The sequence below is a fragment of the Lepisosteus platostomus genome, chromosome 6 (genome assembly GCF_059453375.1).
Source record: "Lepisosteus platostomus isolate fLepPlt1 chromosome 6, fLepPlt1.hap1, whole genome shotgun sequence".
In the NCBI taxonomy this organism is placed as follows: domain Eukaryota; kingdom Metazoa; phylum Chordata; class Actinopteri; order Semionotiformes; family Lepisosteidae; genus Lepisosteus; species Lepisosteus platostomus.
In genome coordinates, this window is record NC_142616.1 from 53478880 (window position 1) to 53498926 (window position 20047).

General features: G+C 34.0%; 1 protein-coding gene across 17 annotated transcripts in view; it reads left to right on the plus strand.

Annotated features, from left to right (window-relative positions):
• chl1b (cell adhesion molecule L1-like b) overlaps positions 1-20047 on the plus strand; it is a 109789-nt gene that overhangs the window by 27448 nt on the left and 62294 nt on the right. Inside the window, exons 1-2 of one of the 17 annotated variants that reach the window (XM_088636350.1) lie at positions 5053-5111; positions 8557-8639. The exons of 14 other annotated variants lie outside the window; for them this stretch is intronic. The gene's annotated coding sequence lies outside the window, so the exon portion shown is untranslated. Of the gene's footprint in view, positions 1-4956; positions 5112-8556; positions 8640-14825; positions 15039-20047 lie in introns of those variants that run through there. 2 more of the 17 variants (XM_088636349.1, XM_088636351.1) reach the window with 2 other exon arrangements.

A 20047-nucleotide genomic window follows, 5' to 3' on the forward strand; every position in this document is an offset into this window, starting at 1 on the left:
CCAAAACTGAAGGAACATTAGCCCATGTTTAGTGGCATCTCAGTATTTGATGGAATTTCAAAATATTTATAGTGATCAGACCGTGTTAACATTAAGGATTTAAGACAGATGTTCTACTAGGCAATAAATGTAATGTATTTTTCAGGTTTATAGTTAAAGAGGGTAAAAATGCTTCCATTTTAAATATTTTTATTTGATAAACTGCTTGCTATCCCTTCAGAAACCATGATATTTCTTGTAGCATCATTATTATAACTCAAGCAAGCAATGCGTGCTCCTGTGTGTGCCTGAGTCTGTTAACATTTTCACTTCTCCTTTTGTGCTGATAAACTAAACACAGATGAATGTGGATTTAAGTCATGTAAAAGAATGCATACTCAGGTACAGCAGATGAAAATAAGCCAAACTGTCTAGATTAAATTAATGGCAGCATTTCAACCATTACTGGTAAAAAAGAAAAGTATTGTCTATTGAGAAATGGATCACACTGACAGATCATTTGAAAATCACACTTGGTGAGATGATCCGTAATTGTATCATGAGGTATATAAATCTGTGCATCTGAATTTTTGTTCTATCAGCACACAAGCTTCAATTGTCAAATATTCCTAAATATAAGAATTTTAGGCTTCTTCAATAAATGGAACACAACATTTTCTTCTAAAATTGTAATTTGAAGTAAGGCTTAATGTTTCATAATTAAAGATTTCAAAGCCTTTCTTATTAGCATGCATACATTTTTATGAATGTTATCTTGGGACATAATCCATTTTCATCACCCATCACAGTTCCATCCTGTCTTTTCATGGTATATTCTAACAGAATATTCAGCTCATCTGATTTTGCATACGATTTATCATTCAACACTGTAATATCTATCCATTCATTTTCTAACTGCTTCGTGCTGGAGATGGGGGTGGTGGTGAGATGGAGCCTTTCCCAGCAAGAAATGGGCGCAAGGCAGGATACACCCTGGATTGAGTGTCAGTCCCTTGCAGGACATGCATAGACATGCACACACTCACAACTAGGGACAATTTTAGGGACAGTTTTCCCAGAGGCCAATTAACCTACCATTGTGTCTTTGGTGATGCTGTGGTTAGCATTGCAGGCTCACAGCGAACTCCAAATATTACCCATTGTGATTAAAATGTTTCAGCTTTGAACACGGTTTCTGGAGAGGTTTCCTAAGCCATTTTATAAGCTTTTGAAACTGATTAACATTTACAACATAGATATTACAGTGATAAATTGTAAATATTAAACACTAAAAGAGATGAACAGCACTACAGTAAATACTCAGTTGGAATATGACATGAAACGACAAGATGAAACTGTTGTGGTTGTTGTAAATTCTTTGAGTCCAAAGATATTCTTGCTTTAGTCTCGTAGATTGTCCAGAGGCACATGGCAAACCTGAGAAGGGCAGTGATGTTCTTTTTAGTGAGCAATCATTTCTTCATGGCCATCCTCCCATTAAAACCATTCACATTCAGTGATTTCTAGATGGATGAGACATGAACACCAACATTAGCTGCAGTGCGAGAGGCTTGCAGATCCTTAGATGTTATTCTTTTGTTCTCCGTGACATCCTACAGTAGATGATTTTCTAGGTTGTTCCTGGGGATATTTTGGCAGGAAATTTGGGCAGAGTTACCTTGGTCTTGAATATTTCCATATACAATATGTAGACTATTGTTGTGAAGTTGATGGAGTCCCAAAAATTTTAAATGGTTTTGTAACTAAAGAAATTTTAGTAGCCGAAACTAGGAAAATACATTAATTAATTAATATTAATTTATGGATCTAAATATAATCTAGTTATATAGCTGGTAGTGGTACCATATTCAACTTTCTTGTTAACATCTGCGTTGATTTCATTAACACATTCACTTACAGTTATTTTGGAAACGAATTGACGTGTTTGTTTGAACTACATTCATAATAAGAAATTCAGTAATAATAAATAATTCCTATAATTATACTGGGAGTACAAAGACCTTTTCTGGGCCCTTTAATTATCTGGTTTACTGCTTCACTTACATACTGTACTGTACCTTTTTCTTGCCTGAGAACTAACGCCCCCACAACAAACAAATAGAGAAGGTATGTTGCGTAATCCCAAACTGACATGAATGTTCATGGCCACACAGTCTTTGAACTGGAGCAGCTCACGAAGCACTTGATGACCTGGTGGGCGAAAAAATGATCTCAGCCACTTGTGAAGTGCAAGTTCGGTGCAGTCTTGTTTGTTGAAGAAATCTGCCAAGTTCAAATTCAATTCAAGTTATAAAGGTAGAGGGAATTTCAGTCATGCAGCAATCTGGGCTGATATGCTGTAGAACTTTTAGAGCATCATCTTGTGATTTAATTATTAATTACATATACTGTATATGCACTTTTTACCACAAAAGATCCCAAAGTACTTAATAAATAAATAGTGGGGGATCACTTCATTTACCACTGAAGTGTGGCACATACCTAGATGATGTGTGGTAACAAGTATGTGGCAGCAGCCCCACTAAACAGCAGATCAGGTAGAAAAGTGAGTCAGTGGAAATAAGAGGGAACTGTAGGGAGGCTTGATGGAGCCATCCCATTGTGGAATTGAACTAGGACACCAGGGTTATTTAACATACCCACTCTTGTGAACTGTACTATATGATTTCTATGTATGAATTTCACAAGGAATAAAATAATCAAATAAAAATATACTGAACATTTATGAATGCTTACTATGGAGGTTGGATATAAGAAGCTTTGATTTAACCCATTGGACAACTGCTGTACATCAATGTAGTTCAAAGATGTGAGGACCCCATACATAAAGAGAGGTTAATGGATAACTGCAAAGGTAGCCATGTGATGGAGGAGGGATAAAGAAAGATGAATGCCAGAAAAAGACAGGGTCTTGCTGTGGTGTTTATAGTTTGTTCAGGACATGTTGTCATGGATAATTAAGAGTTTGAGTAGCAGAGGTGAATGAGACCTCCGTTGTTGTCATCCCTTCCGAACATTCTTTAAAAACTCCATATAGTCTGAATCACTGCTTTGATTGTGTACCAGTTGGGCCCAGATGGGATCCCTTTCCTGCATATTTTAATCCTGTTAGCATTGGAATTATACCTACAGGTATGGTATCTGGTAAACAAAATATGGTGAAAATTTGGAAAGATTTTGGTTATTGTTGACATTTGTCAAGTTTCATTTCAATCAGAACAGCTGCTCACAAGATCATTTTTAAATGATTTAAATGTGGATGCCATCTCCACTGACCCCACATTTTGACCTCAAACTTTTGATGTATTTGTCCTGTTATGCCTTGTTATAGAAAGGTAATCCAGATTTTGGTAATGCAAAATGAAAATTACAACCAAGCCTATAAATAATAAAATACCAAAATTCACTCTCAGTTGCATGTCTGGAGGCTGTTTATCAGATTTTTGTGCAGTGACCTATGCACTGGATAGGTCAAATGTAGTATTTGGAGTTAACCTCATTCAATATTTGTCTATCTTCCTCTTCTGAATGTAAGGCCCCACCTTATTTTGCTCATTTAAAAAAGAAAATCCTTATTTACAATGAGATCTGCATCTGGTTGCACACTTTTCTTATAGCTAGGTCCAATTTACCCAGTGTTATAATTTGGAGTAAAATACTTTGATTGTGATTGTTGTATTTTCATAAATATTCTGAAAGATACAATGACAACATAGAAATTATGGCAGATGAACAAATGTATATAAAATAGTTCAGATGGGTAGCTGTGTCAGCATGCGCAGGATGCAAAGAAACAAGTAATAGGTTTATTCCATGCTGAAAAGAGAAGAAAGAAAACAACGTTTTGGCCGTGGAGACAAAACTTTGGGAAACAAACAAAAGTTTTGTTTTGGGAAACAAAACTAGACTTTCTGTCATAATATTAAGGTATTAAATATAAGATCCTTCCAGGTTAAGGGGGGAAGTAAGAGCAGCTCATAATTCATAATATCAGTGTAAATGTATTTATCAAAGCAAAAATTTTGATTAATAGCAACTAAGAAACTATCAAAGATTGGTGCCTATGTAGCTTTGAAAAGTATAATGAGATTCCCATACTGTATAACATTTTTAACTTTATTATTTGTTCAAAAAATCTGCTGCAAATATGAATGAACGTGTAAACATAAAACTATTAGCCCTCGTTTGGTTGTGATTTTGTTAACAGCACTAGGCACACCTTGTTACTGCAATTTAATAATGAGGTACAAAATTGGTTCCATGACCAAATATGTCACAGCAACAGTCAAACCTCTGCTTCAGGCATTTCAATTACTGCTTCGAGGAAACAAGTCCTAACAGTGTACTTAACCCTGCGAACCTTTCTGTTAGTTCTTGAATTCCCTTGGTATCAGCAATGTATAATACATGTGCTAGACCACTTTGACTCTATTATTAATTAATTTTATGGATGAAACAACAGGTGGGTGAAAAACTGGGCTTAAATATGTAGTACGTATATTTTATTAAGCTTGTCAAAGCATGTCTAATAAGAAATTCATTTTATATTTTTTTTTCCCCAGATTTTAGAATACATGGTCTGAAATTCAGATAATTGTGGAATTAATAATGATACTGATAAGTAATAATTACATACAGAGTTCTATTAATTAACCACTTACTGTAGGTTGGGACTTATTTTCCCAAAGATTGGATAGATGCCTTGCAATGGATGATTGGTGCAAATGAGTGACAAGCAGTTGCTTCAGCACACCAACTATCATAAGACTGTTGCCAATAAGATGAGCCAGATGTGAAATGCTTAAATTATTCTGTACTATGGAGTACTGAACAACCTTTACTGTAAAATCACTCTAGATGTGTTTCCCATAATATTTTGATTCTCACCTGCCTCTTAGATATTTTAACAGACAGTTTTTTAAAATGTCTATTAGCATGCTTCTATAATCTTTCCGGCTGCTTGTTGGAAATCATTTAATGATACTGGAAATACAAGTTTGGGTGGTTGTGTCTCGTGGCTTGTAGTAAATCTTAGTCCCTATAGTTGCAGTTTTTTACTCCTTCAAGTACTTGAGGAAAATTTGGGATGTATACTGCTGCTGCCTTAAGAGGTAAGACTGTATTTCAGAATGTTGTTTTCTTGAGCATTGAATTCTTGAAATGAGAGTAGATTCTGCAGTAGCAGATTAAGTAAAACAAGAGGTATTTTTAAAATAAAACTCCCAAAGACCCTTCTCTTCATACAGTACAAATCGTTCTGAGCTGAATACAAAATGTTTGATGTACAGTATGCTTGACAAAATGATCGCATGAAAAACCCTCTGACTGGGAGTTTAAATGTTGCCTTTTGCTGTCTAGTCATATAAAGCATAATCTTTTTTCTTTGTAAACAAAAAGTAGTAACAATAATTCCTATTCTGACAGCAGGTAGTTTAGATAAGCTTTGAAAACGTTTGGTTTTCTATGCTTAGTAATGCTGCACTGGTTCTGTATTAAAATATCATTAATCATAATGATTTCCTAAAATATCGAAAATACAGCTTAAAATAATAATGTTAAGGGTTATTGTTTTATTTTTTGGTTTTATGGATTTATGGACTTTATTAAAGTCCATAAATCTACTGTTAGATTAAAGTATTTAGTAAAATAATGAATGTAATAGGGCTATTAATGTTAATATTAATTCATGTTATTTAATATTAATTAGCTATTAATGTAATAGGCTATTACATTCGAGGAAAAACATATTGAGAATTATTATTATTATTATTATTATTATAAAGAGCTTGTACTGTAAATTTGAGGTGGCAAAGGTACATAATTTTAAGTTATCCTTTTAAAACAAAATCCCAATATTTTTACAAATGGGCTTTAAGGACTTCTTTGCTTACTCAGAGTTATGGACAGTTTCCAGTATTGGTTTCATTAAAGAACCCAATCAATACAGAAGGAAATCTTTAACAAAAAGTAAATCCTTTACAGTGGAGTACAATAATGTATAAAATATGATGCGCTTTATTTTATTATTCTACACGGTTTATTATTCTACAGGATTTATTAAGAAATTAGACATTATTGTTGCTTGATATATTACAATCAGTCTCTTTGTTGGTCTACATTGCTTTGTACTGTATGCAATTTTCTTCTGAAAACATTTATTTCAATTTCAGTTTTGTCCCTGCTGTACTCATCCCTACCATTCCCTAATGTGTACTGTCTAACACATTTGTCAAAAGGTGCTCCTGTTTCTCTTGGTGCACCAGAATTGAATCAGTGTAGACCAGTTAAACAAATCTTACTGATCATAGTACAATAAATCAAAGTGGTGTATTTTTGAATGAGCCAGGCCTTATGTCTTGAAATGAACTTGGGGGATCAAGGCAATAGAAAACTTCATGTCTGCGTGTGGGTTCTCATACTATCAAAATAGTGATAGAAGCATTCCTCTGTTTCTGCATCATTTCTGTAGGTATTCATGGTATGTAGTTTCAAAAATCAACAGAAGTACAATAAAATTAAATGTATTATTGCCTTTTTAATATCAGTCAATGCCATTGATGGAATGGAAATGCCATTCCAACTGATAGCAATTTCATTGACATTTAATTTATGTTTTCTTGCATACTTACTGTTTATACTTTTTATGTTATTACAATTTTACCTTTAAGGTGATGATGAGGTAAGTTTTTTGTTGCCGATGACAGATCTGCTCATACTTGCACTTTTTGTGTACTGTTCTCCGACAGCAAAAATACACTAATAGATTTTCTTTACAATATATCGCAGACCACTGAAGCAAAACAGTTTCTTTTGTTATACCTGTTTCTTAAATAATTTACATCCTGCAATGCCTTAATACCTATTTTATAATACATTATAAAATATTTCCTTAAACAAAAAAATTAACAGCATGAAATTAATGAATAAAGTAGTAGACAAAGCGTATTGGCGAAAAAGTAGTCTAGCTAAAATAGTTTTACTAACACAGGGTTAAGAAAAAGGATCGTGTTTTCCCTTTAACCATGTTTTGCTTATGCTGCAGGCAATATCTGCACTCTTGGTTCTGTTCCCATTAGCTTTGTACTTAGGAAATACTCATATTAAAAATTTATTTTTTTATCAGGTGCAGCGTCTTTCTCACTGGAAGAATTTGATTTACATAATCAATCACATATACCCAGAACTAGCATTTGCATACTAATGTTATTTTCCAGTAGGCTTACAATTTATAGAATTTTGCCTCTGGGCTTCTGTACCTGGCATTGGCTAATTGGCATATAGGAAGTTAAAGCAGCTGCATAATGAGAGCCCAAAGTAAGCAGTTTGTTTTCTGTAGCAGGTACTCAGTAGTCCATGGTGCCATAGTGTTTTTCAAGGTAAATTGCATAGGTGATAATTATGGAAAGGAACATTAAGAAAAAAAAAAACTGGATATTTATATATAATTAATTGAAGGATTATTTTATTCACTTATGAGAAGTGATAGAAATTATGTGAGGTCTGCCACACCATTGGACCTTTTTAACAGTGTAAAAAAAAATAAAATAAGCTCAAGTTCTTTCAGCATTTAAGCTGAAGAACACTTACATTTTGAATGTGTAACATCCGTCATCAAAATATTCTGGTCAGGAACAACACTGCATTTGCAATTGCTGCAGAAAGGTTTTAATCTCTTGTAACAAAATTTGAATTGTATCTGAATTTATTCAGAATATGACTGACAACTGCAAATTTCCCAAAATTTATTGTATTGATAAAGGCTTCAACTGGACAAAACTCATCTCCATATGTATACAAATGTAAAATGTTTCGTTTTTCTGAAATAGTAAAGAAGAGGAATTTGCCGGCAGTAGTTATTCTCTTACTTTTCAATGCAAAGCATGTGCGCTGAAGTGAGGGCAGAAAGAAAATCAGAACTGAGTTATTCTCTAACCCAGGCTGCCATGCTCCACTAGAATTAATGAAGTCTAATAGTGCAGCTTTGAACCTCTTTGAACATGACAGTACCTCATGCTACGCATCACAATGTATGCACCCATCACACATTCCTGCTTCTGGAAGAATTACAATGCCCTGCTTACATGACCATTTTTAGATATTGCATGGCAGGTGCTTTGATCCCTCATTCCTCGATCCAAAGAGGCTGCCTGACTCTTGTGCCTTCCGAAGTGTATCACTTAGTGACATTTTGTGATTGCCAGATTTACACATACTCTAAATTAAGCTACAAGAGATGAAGCATTAGAGCATGTACAGTACACTGACAGTAGACATGATTTTCCTTAAAAGGATTTGTACGTTAATTGCTAGCCACGGTTTAATGACTGAATGACTTAGAAACACTTAGATTGTCGAAGGAAGTTGGTCTATTTTTTTTCTCAGCTGTGTTCTGTATATTTCATGCAGCAATTCATGGACTTTTTAAACAAAATTATGAGAGGAGGTCAAATTTTAATCTCGCTCACTTCTGCTCTCCTACTTTCACTTTCTAAGCACCCCTTTGAATATCTACAGTATTCTCACACTGCACCCCCCATTTCACCTCCACACTTGCAGCGGCTCCCTGGCTCATTCTTCACGAAGAGAGGGTGGTCCAGTGAGTTTTGTCCTTACAGTCAGGTTGCCATTTCTACAGCTAGGTGAGTATTTAAGTTTAGTGAGATTCGGCTGAGGGTAAGAGAGTACTGTATATGCATCTATCCATCCATCCCTCTATCCATCCATTTTGTCACAGCTAGATTATATCCAATACGGAGTTGCAGGGGAGCCAGAACCTATCCTGGCAACCATCAGTTGCGCACTCACACCATGGCCAGCTTTCCCAGAAACCATTTTATGTACCTAACACAGGGAGAGCAGACACACACACAGATAGCACCCCAGGATTTGAACTCAGGGCCCCACCGCTGTGCGGCCATTTAGTTACAGTAGTAGTGCTAACTACTGTGTCACTGTGCTTCTATAATTAATGAACTATAATTGGAACGATAAGACATTAGTTTCAATACTCTCTTGAATACTTTATTAATTGGAGAGCAAAATAAAGTTCAACAGGAGACTGATTTCAACTGAAGTTTTACTCGACCAATTATGCCTAAAAATGTAAGTGCTTGTTCTGCAGTTTCATTGTGGATTAGATTAAATCTACGCTTTAATTTAGTATGCTGTGTTTAGTATATCATTAGTATATCAGCATTTGTGAACAAGCACTTGGCTGGGAAAATGGTTTTTGCAATTAGATAGGAGCATTATCACATAGACAAATTGGCACGATCATATTATGTGCCATCTGGGAGTCTTTTTGGTAGTATTTGTGAATGATAGCATTGGTCTGGTATGGAAAAGAAAATAACTCATTTCTTATTTAGAGATTTTCTCCTCAATGTAGATTTGAGGCACATTTCAAAATTCAGCGTTTGCAGTGCTCTTTTTCTTACACTTTGTTACACATGTTTGAGATGTCAAAATAGAAATACAATGCTGCTAGAGTAGTGGAAGGAAATAATAATGGGTGGCTCCATTCATAGTTATCTGTTTACAGTACCTTCTTAACTTAAAACAAATGACAAATGTGTACTCAAATCCTTCTTTATGTCTCAAAATTGCAAAGCACTGTGGTTTGCAAAAACTCTTTTACTGAAATGTTGCTTGGAAAAATAATATTATGTACTGGTGTAACAGTCCTTGTGGAGCCTCTTACATAGTGATGCAAACCCCTAGGAAAAGTAGATGGCATTGTATTTTCCCAAAGCATGAAGCCTAGCTGTTTTGGCGTAGAGGAATTCACCACTGTTAAAGGAGGCACTGTGTGTCAGTAGCATTCCTGACAGACCTTGATCAAATCCTGGCAGGAGCTGTGCATGGTACACTGGTTTTGTTTTGAATTCGTCCTGTACTGTATATCTTTCTAAAAGTCCACTATTTCTCAATTTATTTATCAATAAACCTGGTATCAGTATGCTTGGTAAAAAAGCACAAAACAGGAAGTAAACCTAATCCAAATTGAAATAACTATCAAAGTGTCAGAGATAATATAAAATAACACATTTTCTTGGATAATTTGAATAGAGGTATTTCCAAATCGATCTCTTTGTTGTTAGTGGAATACAAAGCATGAAATTGCCCATTACGTAATTAAGTAGTTCACCATAGACTCTGATCTACACAAACAACATCAAAGCTAAAGCAACATCAAAGGCTACAACTTGCTTTTCTTAATCAAAAAGTATTCCGAATTCCATTTCTCTTAGTGCCATCTAATAAATTATATTGACATTACAAACAATTAAAGGAAATATTGGCCAATAATCAATGGCTTCATGGGTACACATTTTGTCTGCTTTACTGAGACTGTTGATTCATAAACCCTTTTTCTCCAAGGCAAAGTTTTCTTCCGCAATATCTTGGCATTTGTTAGAGCCTTTTTCCATTATCTCCGAGACAACTAAGGCAAAAATACCAATCTGTACTTAGGTGAAAAAGCATAAATATTTTTCTGCTCCTCTGAAGTCTGAAAATAGATTTCACCTTTATGGTCTGGTGCAAAATGTAAGATAATTTCATAGTAACTATTGTTGTTTAAATATTGTGAAGAAAGCAAATGTTTATGAAGATTATGATATCATGTATACTTAGGCATAATTCTAAAAGGTGTTTTATTTTGTGATCTTTAAAAGTTATTTTGTGGTTATTTTCTCACAAAAATCACGTTTCATATCTAATACTTTTTGGTATGTTAAATAATTCCTGTACATTTATTGTGTGAAAATCCTATAAGACGTACTGTAGCTACATGCAGTATATAAAATGTTTTACAAACATATCACTTGTTTCTGGTGAAGATTCTGTAAATGTAAATGAGAACATCATGATCTTTATCATGTAAAGCTAACCCAACCCAGATATTTCTGAAAGAGGTTTTCTCTACAGGAACTCTTGAATTCCTGTCAAAACATTTAAACTAGGAGGATTAGGTGTGTCCGATGACAAAATAAAATGTATTTCTTGTCAGGTTTATTGTTCTTACCTAAACAAGATATAGCTTGCTTCTTTGAGTTGCTGGCTCAGATGAAATATGCTGTAACATTTTAGCTTTCTAGGCTGTGGTGATTCTGCATTTTGCAAAATTTTATTTATCCCTCTTTTCAACCCTTCAGTCTTAGCTTCAACGGGATTGCCTTATGAATCTCCTCATCTTTCAGTTTTTAATGTTCACTATTTCTTGTTAGGTTATTGATAAAATCTGTCAACTGAAACACTCAGAGATGTAACCTGCACACTGCTGTTTCAGTCCTGTGTCATTTGCTTGTAGAATTAGATGTAAATATTCACCACATTATTCTTCACTACATTGTATGTGTCACATGGTGCATGTCCCGTGGTGGATGAAAAAAAATCATAATTGTTTCTTCAGTTTCATAGCATCACAGATACATATAATAGAACAATTAATGTATACTGTATTTCAGACCAGTTACAGTAAATGCTCATCACTCTTTCTATGCTATTAGTGCAACTCAGTTACCATACAGTATGTTACAAAGGTATATACTAACTATATTTATTTCTGTATGTTGTGATTATAATGGTGAGAAATAAATGAAATGAAATGAAAAAAAAAATTGGGCTTCCTGCTTGAAGGGAACTGTGTAACACTACCAGACATCTTTGACTAACTGAATAAACTTAAATTGGTGTTAAAATGCTCTGGCAGCATAAGGCTGTTTTTCTTAGTGAAAAGGTGGGATGGCATTACCCTGGTCGTCTGAAGAACAATCTTGGATCCATAGTGTCTTTATTACCGGAGCTTTCTGAGACTAAAATTGGCAGCTCTACACATAGAAAACTTCCCCACAAAACATTCTTATCCCCAACACTAATACTTTGAGCAAAGTTCAAAATGTTTCTGCTTGTTTATACTCCTAATAGGAACCACTTTATCCTCCATCTCCTGAAGAAAAGCTCTGCAGGTCTTTGTGAAATGAGAATAGTAACTGTAGAGCAGTGTACTTGAGAGTGCTCAAAGCTTAAATTCTCCAATTAATACAAAACAAAAGCAATTAATTAGAACTTTTAATTGCTTTTTACACAGCAACGGACCTACGCACAGTACATGGTATTAACATTTTAAAAAAGTTCAATATACATTGCTTACTGGATTTTTTTTTATTTAAATGGGTAGCACAGTCTACTGTAATATTATGTATTTGTTTACAAAAAGTAGATTTCATCTGTACTCAACTCACAATGTGTTTTTAAGTCAGTCATTAGTTAAAAACATGATCAGCCCAATAGTTTTTGATGATTTTCTAACGATAAAATCTGATCATGTGTTACTTATTATTTCTATAGACCATTAGTTAACAAGGACTGGAGAAAATCCTAGAAAAATAAATCCTAAAAAAAATTAATTCACAGAGGATGAAATAAAAAAAAGCTGGAAGTATCTTGGCAAAATAATCCCTGCTAATTTGCTACATTAATTGCTAATTAGAATATATGCTCTAAGATTAAAACCAATATGTGTACTTTGAGTAGTAACACATGTTTTAGTACTGTACATGCTAAATCTAAGAAAGAATGCTTAGATCATGATTTAATAAATAATGTACTTTACTGAATTTAAATACTTGCACTCTATATCTTAGCCTTTTCTTGAAGATGTCAAAATATACTGAAACTATTCCTGTTAAAGTTGCTAATGGTTTTCTTGTAGCAGCTGGTTCAGAACGTGACAGACTGACGTGAAAGCATGATATTCTAATTGCTTGGACGGTGAGTTTGTTTGTCAAGTCTGGTACTGACCTTGAGTGGTTTAAATATTATTTTGTTGAGTGCCAATATTTTATTTATTTTTGTAGTTTTCATTCTAAGGTTGGGATGATTACACCTGGTGTTCCACAAGGCTTAATACTGGTCTTTCAACTATTCTGCACTTTACTGTACATTTCCCTTTTAAACAAATACTCAAATTGTAATTTCTATTAAGATTGTATTCAAATCCATGTCCACATTTAACTTCACACAGAGGTGGCTGTTTTAGTAATTTATGATTTCATTTCTCATATAAACACTTGGGTGACACAACATATTTTGAATCTTGGTTGTGAAAACGCTATGGTCATTTTATTAGGTCCTCACATAAGTTATGATACCACTGTGGTTATCCTTTCAATTGACACATAGTGCTTGCATTTTACTTCAGAAAGTGTTGGGTTGATCTTCGAACCTGGATTGACTTTGAAACCTCATGCGCATGATACTATAAAGTCTTCCATATGAGAAATATTACCAGATTTCTTCCTCTTCTGGTTATGCCTGTAGCTGATAAGGTGATAAATGCATTTGTGTTTTTTTTTTTCCAAAAATCCAATATTGTAATATCTTTCTTGCAGGAATCTCTAAGTGAACCTGCTTTGGATTCCTTGCACTGGTGGTCATTTGTCAGATTTCGAGTTGATTTTAAATTCCTCTTTTTTTCTATGCAGGCACATGGGCCTATGCAGCACAGTTCAGAATAAAAGCAATAGCTATCAAGAGGTAAACAATGTGTACTTAAGGAATCATCAATTATAGTAAAAAAGGAATGCCTTTGAGTCGATTGCAGTATGGCTAAGTGATAAAAATTCATGGTACTGGTAGAGAAGTCATAGGTGCTGTCTAAACACCTAAGTCTTGAGGAGGAATGGCCGAATAGTGGTCAGGGACTGAGCAATTCCCATTTCAAAAGGTAGTTCATTTCACCTCTTAGGAGGGCCAATACAGATATTTCCCAGATAAAAAATGATTAAATCAGCAAAATTACTTAAAAACTAATTAACAAAAAATGCAAAGGAGTATAAACTGTCCTTTTGCATAAATTCCTGAGTTTGTATTTTTGTTGGTATTGCTGACCTATTAACATAATTAGTAATGAGCTGTTGTCTGCTCCACTTCCCCGATCTCATCCCTTTATTCTTCTTTTTGGGGTCCAGAATACTGGACTGTATAATGCATCATATTGAGTTTGAAAACAATATAACTCAGTTTACTGTCTGGGAGCAGGTTCTACACTCTTCTTTGACTGTCAAGGTTTTGAAACCTGTCTCTACACTGGGTGCAGTATGTTTAGACTGCAATGCAAACAGTCTTTTGATTCCTATATATGTGATATTTTTAATGGTAGAACTGCATTGTGTTAAGTGCTTACATCCAGTGCCAGGAAGAATCAGTGAACACACTGTTGCAAAAAATAATAAAGAATAAACTAAAAAATTGCAATGCAAATAAAGTCTCTCCCATTTGTAATTTGGAAGAAGGATTAATCTCATAGTAAATGTTAACTTGTGCAAATACTCCAGTTGAGTGTTTTAACAAATTGTCAGACACATGTACAGTGGCCACTAAAAAAGCCAGTGATTTGTTTTTTAAAGTACAACAATCTGCACATCTGTGAAAAACATGCCAGCATTAGGGATCAAGGAGATTTGTGCTCAGAGAGAGAGGATTTGTTACTGATTTGTTGGTACACTGCAAAAAGGTTGACTGAGTAATAGGAGTAAGTACTGTAAATGAAGACAGTGTAAGCAGAGACAGGATATGTATTTGGTATGAACCTTGAAAAAAGTCTGGAACCCTAGTCACTGCCCACAGACTTTTCATCACTAAATGCACAGAGGTAGACCTTAAACATTCTTCCTTGGCATTTTCTCACATTTGTACACAGACCAGTGAATAGTCTTTCATTCTGGCTTTGTTCAAATGATTGTCAGGAGCTTAATGAGCTTTTTTGCCAAGCCGATGGCTTTGGTAACATATGTCTCTGCACTGAATCTCCTTCCTGCTGACTGGTCATGTGCTGATACTTGCTAGGAGTGTTAGATCTGTCACTGTTCTTGAATAAGCTACTGTATCTCCTCAGCCTATACTGTATGTAATACTAAGCAAAGTACATTTAATGATTTTCCTAAAATTGGGCATGACTGCTTACAAGGCAAGAAGTTGAAAGATTGTATAAACCATGTAGAGGATCTTCTGAAGAGAAGTCAGCTTACTTTCTTGTAAGTAGAAACACTTTATTAATTTAACTCCTTGTATATCTATTGTAATGATACCTTCATCATCAAGGGAAAAGTTTTCTATTAGGCAGTTTCTATTCTTCAGTTTTCAGTGCAGTACATTTTCAAGCTATTCCTCATTGATTTAAAATAATGTTAAAACAAGCACATTCTGAAAAAATCTAGAAGTAAATAAAGTTATAAAAAAGTAGTTTTTAATCCTCCTCAAGGACTTCTTTCGAATTTTTTAGTTTTAGAAAGCCTTTAAAGGTTCTCTTGGTAATACTCCCTTGGTAATACAAGGGAGAATGGGGAACAGGTTTGAATTTTGGAAATGCCAAAGACAAATTATTTTTTTCTGTCTGAGCTGTCTTTTGAGTGACAGCTATACAGCATCCTACATTCTCTATATGCCTTCTCTTTTATCATTTTATTATTGATGATAAGCAATTAAATAGTGAATCAGATGTTTCACTGATCTTAGAAATTGTTTAAAGAAACATTAGCAACAACAGTGATTGTAATATTAGCATGATAAAAAACCTAATATACAGTACAGTGTAGTAGATTTAAGAACACTGAAGATTTTATAAGCAGAAAAAAGCTATGTTTATTTGATACTGCAATAACAGTATATACAGTGTTCTTTGCTTTCATCTGATCTTCAGTATCTTTACTGAATATTGGTTACACATAATTAGAGAATGTGAAAATAAGAATTTGTCATGATATCAGTTTCAAAAAAGGAGCTAGAACATTTCAAAGTATTAACAGTTTCTAAAAAGAAAATACTGTAATATGTAGTGGAGTTACTGTACCACATAAAAATGCACACCTTGGTTGTGAATGCAGCACTGCCCTTAAAATGAAGTATGTGCATTATATTGTACCTTAACAGTGATATGAAATATAACTGCCTTGTATAAAGCTGATTGGTTTGGGTTTTCACCCGACAAAAGCAATGTGTAATCTTAAGTCATATTCATTAAACCTGCTGTAATACATCATCTTAGAAATTGCTAACATCCGTCAGTCCCCTGTGAATGTGGACATGCCGCTTTAGTTTACTCACATAAAAGTCCCTTTCTCTGTAGCCCCTAATCAAATACTTAATACATTGATGTATTAGTTTAAATGCTAGTTTAAGACTTAAGACTTCCTAATGTACTAATATAATATGTTTGTATTCCTTTTAAAGATTTAGGACATGAAAGAAATCTTATCCTATTTACTATTTTCTTTAGAAAACTCATTCAAAATATTGAATTAGGTAGCAAGTAAATATTTTAAGAGGTTTTCACCATCTTACTTGACATTAAATTAAACCTTTTGCATCTTTATTTGAATAACTACTGTAGCTTTGAGTACATTGTCATTACTATATTTTCTGAGTGTCACAGAAACTACTTGTTCACTTTCATAATTATTATGTGCTTAATATTATTATGAACATATTCAGTAATTATGGCATTTTGTAGCAGAACTGATTATGATTTTATACAGATGGAAATCTGCAGACAATATTTAAAACCATTTGTGCCATATAAACTTTAAATAACATGCATAGTGAAAGGGAATTCTCTGCTTTTTAAATTTTGCCTTTGCAGTGAGATGTTGAATTGAGATGACATTTAGTGGTTTTTGAAGATGTTAAACTAAGCCAGTATATTAATATTTGATCTAAATTTCAGTACCTATAACATTCACATTACCTTCATGCTGTGCCATAATGAACAAGCACTGCAGGGTCCTAATTTTTCAGAGACAGGGACAAAATGATTGCTGTCAGCAGGCAGTATATTAGCAGCTGCTAGGGACAGGAAGAAAAGTAAATACATTTTATTGAAAATGAATTAATAGAAGTATGATATCCAGATACAATATATACATAGAGTAGAATCAATGTACAATCGCAACTGCAGAATAATTTTCAGTCTCCAACACTGCTTACATTCTAAACAGCTTGAAAAGAGTGCTGTCACACCCTGGATGAAAGCTACCTCATTTTCAGAGCTGAACATATGGCTTCGTTATGGGTTTCGTACAGCAGAATTATTTTTCATGGCACATAACCGTTTTTCATGACCTGCTGTTGTTTTTTTTAAATCTGTATACTATTAATTTCATTTTTTTGTTTAATTACAAATTGGTTATTGTCAACGTTTTCATGCCAACTGCAGCATTTTGTACACAGCACTTTTTTACTGGAAGCATGCATTGTCCGGCTGAGGTACAGTCGCATATTACGTCTGTTACACTAATAGTAATATTGTTAAATGAAATGGGATGTGTACTGTCTCTGACTGGTATCATTTATGTTTAAGGAAGCAACAACTGTGTGAAATATGTGGATAAATGTGTTACAAGCTCCCAAACTGAAGTAAATCAATCAAAAAGAGATGACATCAAGCTCCCAAACTGAAGTAAATCAATCAAAAAGAGATGACATTTATTATAAAACCAAGCAGATCTGTAGACTAAAGAAATGTGTTTCGTTCCACAGCTTAGTACAGCTGATGTCCTGCAACTAATTGACTCATACTCTAACAAATTAAGAAGGCTTTCACGAGGCCAGTCATTAGTATCAGGTTATTTTTTTAAGAACCTTTGTCTGTGCTTCGGCTCATCTACCACTAAGAGAGGTTTTTGAATGTCTAAAACACAAAAAATAAATTGCAAATAAGCGGATTTCATTCGAACAACCAACCTCAATTATTCTTGAAAATAATTCATAATTCTTGAAAGAAGCCAAGGTAACAGTTTAAAAAATATATTGACACCCAAAGAAGGCTCCACAGCCGAAAAGTTGTGTTTCCTTTCTTCTCTTTTCAGTATGGAATAAACCTATTACGTGTTCCTTTGCAGCCTACGCATGCTGACACAGCTAATCACCTGAACTACTTCAGTTTCAAAAATATGTTTGTGTAGTTTTTTTAAAAACCCTTTATATAAATCCTCTATATTCATCTCTCTGTTCTTCCCTCTTGTGTTCTCTGATTGTTATTTCAGTTTTGATTCTGAATGGGTTGACTTTGTCAGTAACCATGAGGATTTTGATTACCTGAATCAAGTGTGATCCCCTTTTTATTCTCCTCTGTTTACAAAGATTACATTTTCTTAACCTGTCAGAGTAGGGCATTCCTTTAAACCCAGAACTGTGTTCTTTGGACTGAATTGAGAAGGACATTATCTGATTTGTGATATCGTAATCAAAAGTGCACATAGTATTATATTGTGGTCTGACTAGTGCTTTGTACAGGTGCATTGAGGAATTCCCTATGGCAAAGTACAAAACTCTCAATTTGATTCATGTTTGTGAATTTTTGAAAAAAAATGAAACATTGCATGATTAGAAATAATCTTTTTTTAATTAATTAATTTAATTAATTTAAATTGGTGAATAGAATTTCATTTTTTTTTTGCTTCGGTCAACATTGTCTTGTTTCCTAATATCTTTTTTCATTACATTTTGTTTTGGTTGGAACATTTTAATCCTGGTGCTATTTTCACACATTGCATAATGTATGTGATCATCTCACAATATCAAAAATATAATTTTACCAACCACTAATAATTAATATTCTAGCATTTTTCATTGGTTGAATCCATAGAGGAAAATGTAGTATGCAGTCTTCCAGTATAAAGTCTCTGACATATGATGTCATAAAGCTTAATTGATGTTCAAGGGATCTTCTTATTATGTGTCCTTTAGAATATACCAGCACTCATACAAACCCAGGGGTTGTTGCAAGCGTATTTCAGTTCACTGGGGATTCAAGACAATGACACCACAATGGCTTCTGTGATTCTGGATTTCACTTCCACCTACAGTACAGCATGTCCACTTAGCCAATTTAGCTTACTCCAGATATTTCTCACATCTAGCCAATTAACTGTACCCATTACAATATTCCATCACCTCACTAGTGTTCTAATGAAAACTGTTGACGGTCGAACATTTATATCAGACGAACCAGGGATCAAGAAGAAAACAGACACCGTTGTAATAGTCTTCTAAAATGTATAATAGAACAAAGAAAAAGATGACAAGAATGTTTTTCTAAAGTAGCTGAATGTGTAAAAAAGTAGAGAAAATGCAATTTGGGAGATTATAGGGCCATTTTTAATGTAGAAAATGGAGTCTTTCTCTTATGTCAAAGAGTGTACAATACACTGTATGGTGTAAAAAATATATGTGGATTTCTAAAAGAATTATATAAACAAATTCACACATAATGGTTCTTTACAATCCTTACTGTTAATGTAGACTATAATTCATCATGTTATACCAAAACATACATTGAATATAATGACTTAAATTAAATATTTTAAACATATTATAAACAAGGGAATTGATCTGTTCTCTAGCTTTATGTGGTGCTGAGGCACTGAAAAGAAAACTCCACAGCCCTGAGAACCGAGTTGAAAAATGCAGGATGTACTGTATGGTCCTATAACCAAGCTTTTCAGCTGCCTGCATGAAAGAAAAAATCAAATCACCATTAGCAGAGGTAATTATTTAACATTGTTTTGGCATTGTAATCTCATTAAAGTCTATTTCAGTGTGTCGGTTGGTACATTTTAATAATAAACTTTTAAAACAATACCTAGGATAGTTCATTACCAATTTATGGTAATGATACTGTTTTTCATACCTTCCTTTTTATCGAAGAGGGCAGATGTATCCTGGAGGTCACTGGGAAAACACAGATGGAAATTATGTGGTAATACTTTTTATCATGTACAGTTGCTGTATTCAGTTAACTGCACTGTACAGCACATTTAACATATTGACATGTGTTGCTTTCCCTATAGCACAATTTTTATAATGTGCAAACTGGAAATTTTAAATAAAGCCTAATAAACAACCATTTCTACAGATTGAATCTAAATGATACACGATAGACGAAATTCCTGTTCCAGTGACATCTGAAACAGAGTTCATCATTATACTCTATACTGTGTCATTTCAAGCTACATTGTGTTTATTCTCCAATTAATTTTGCTTTGAA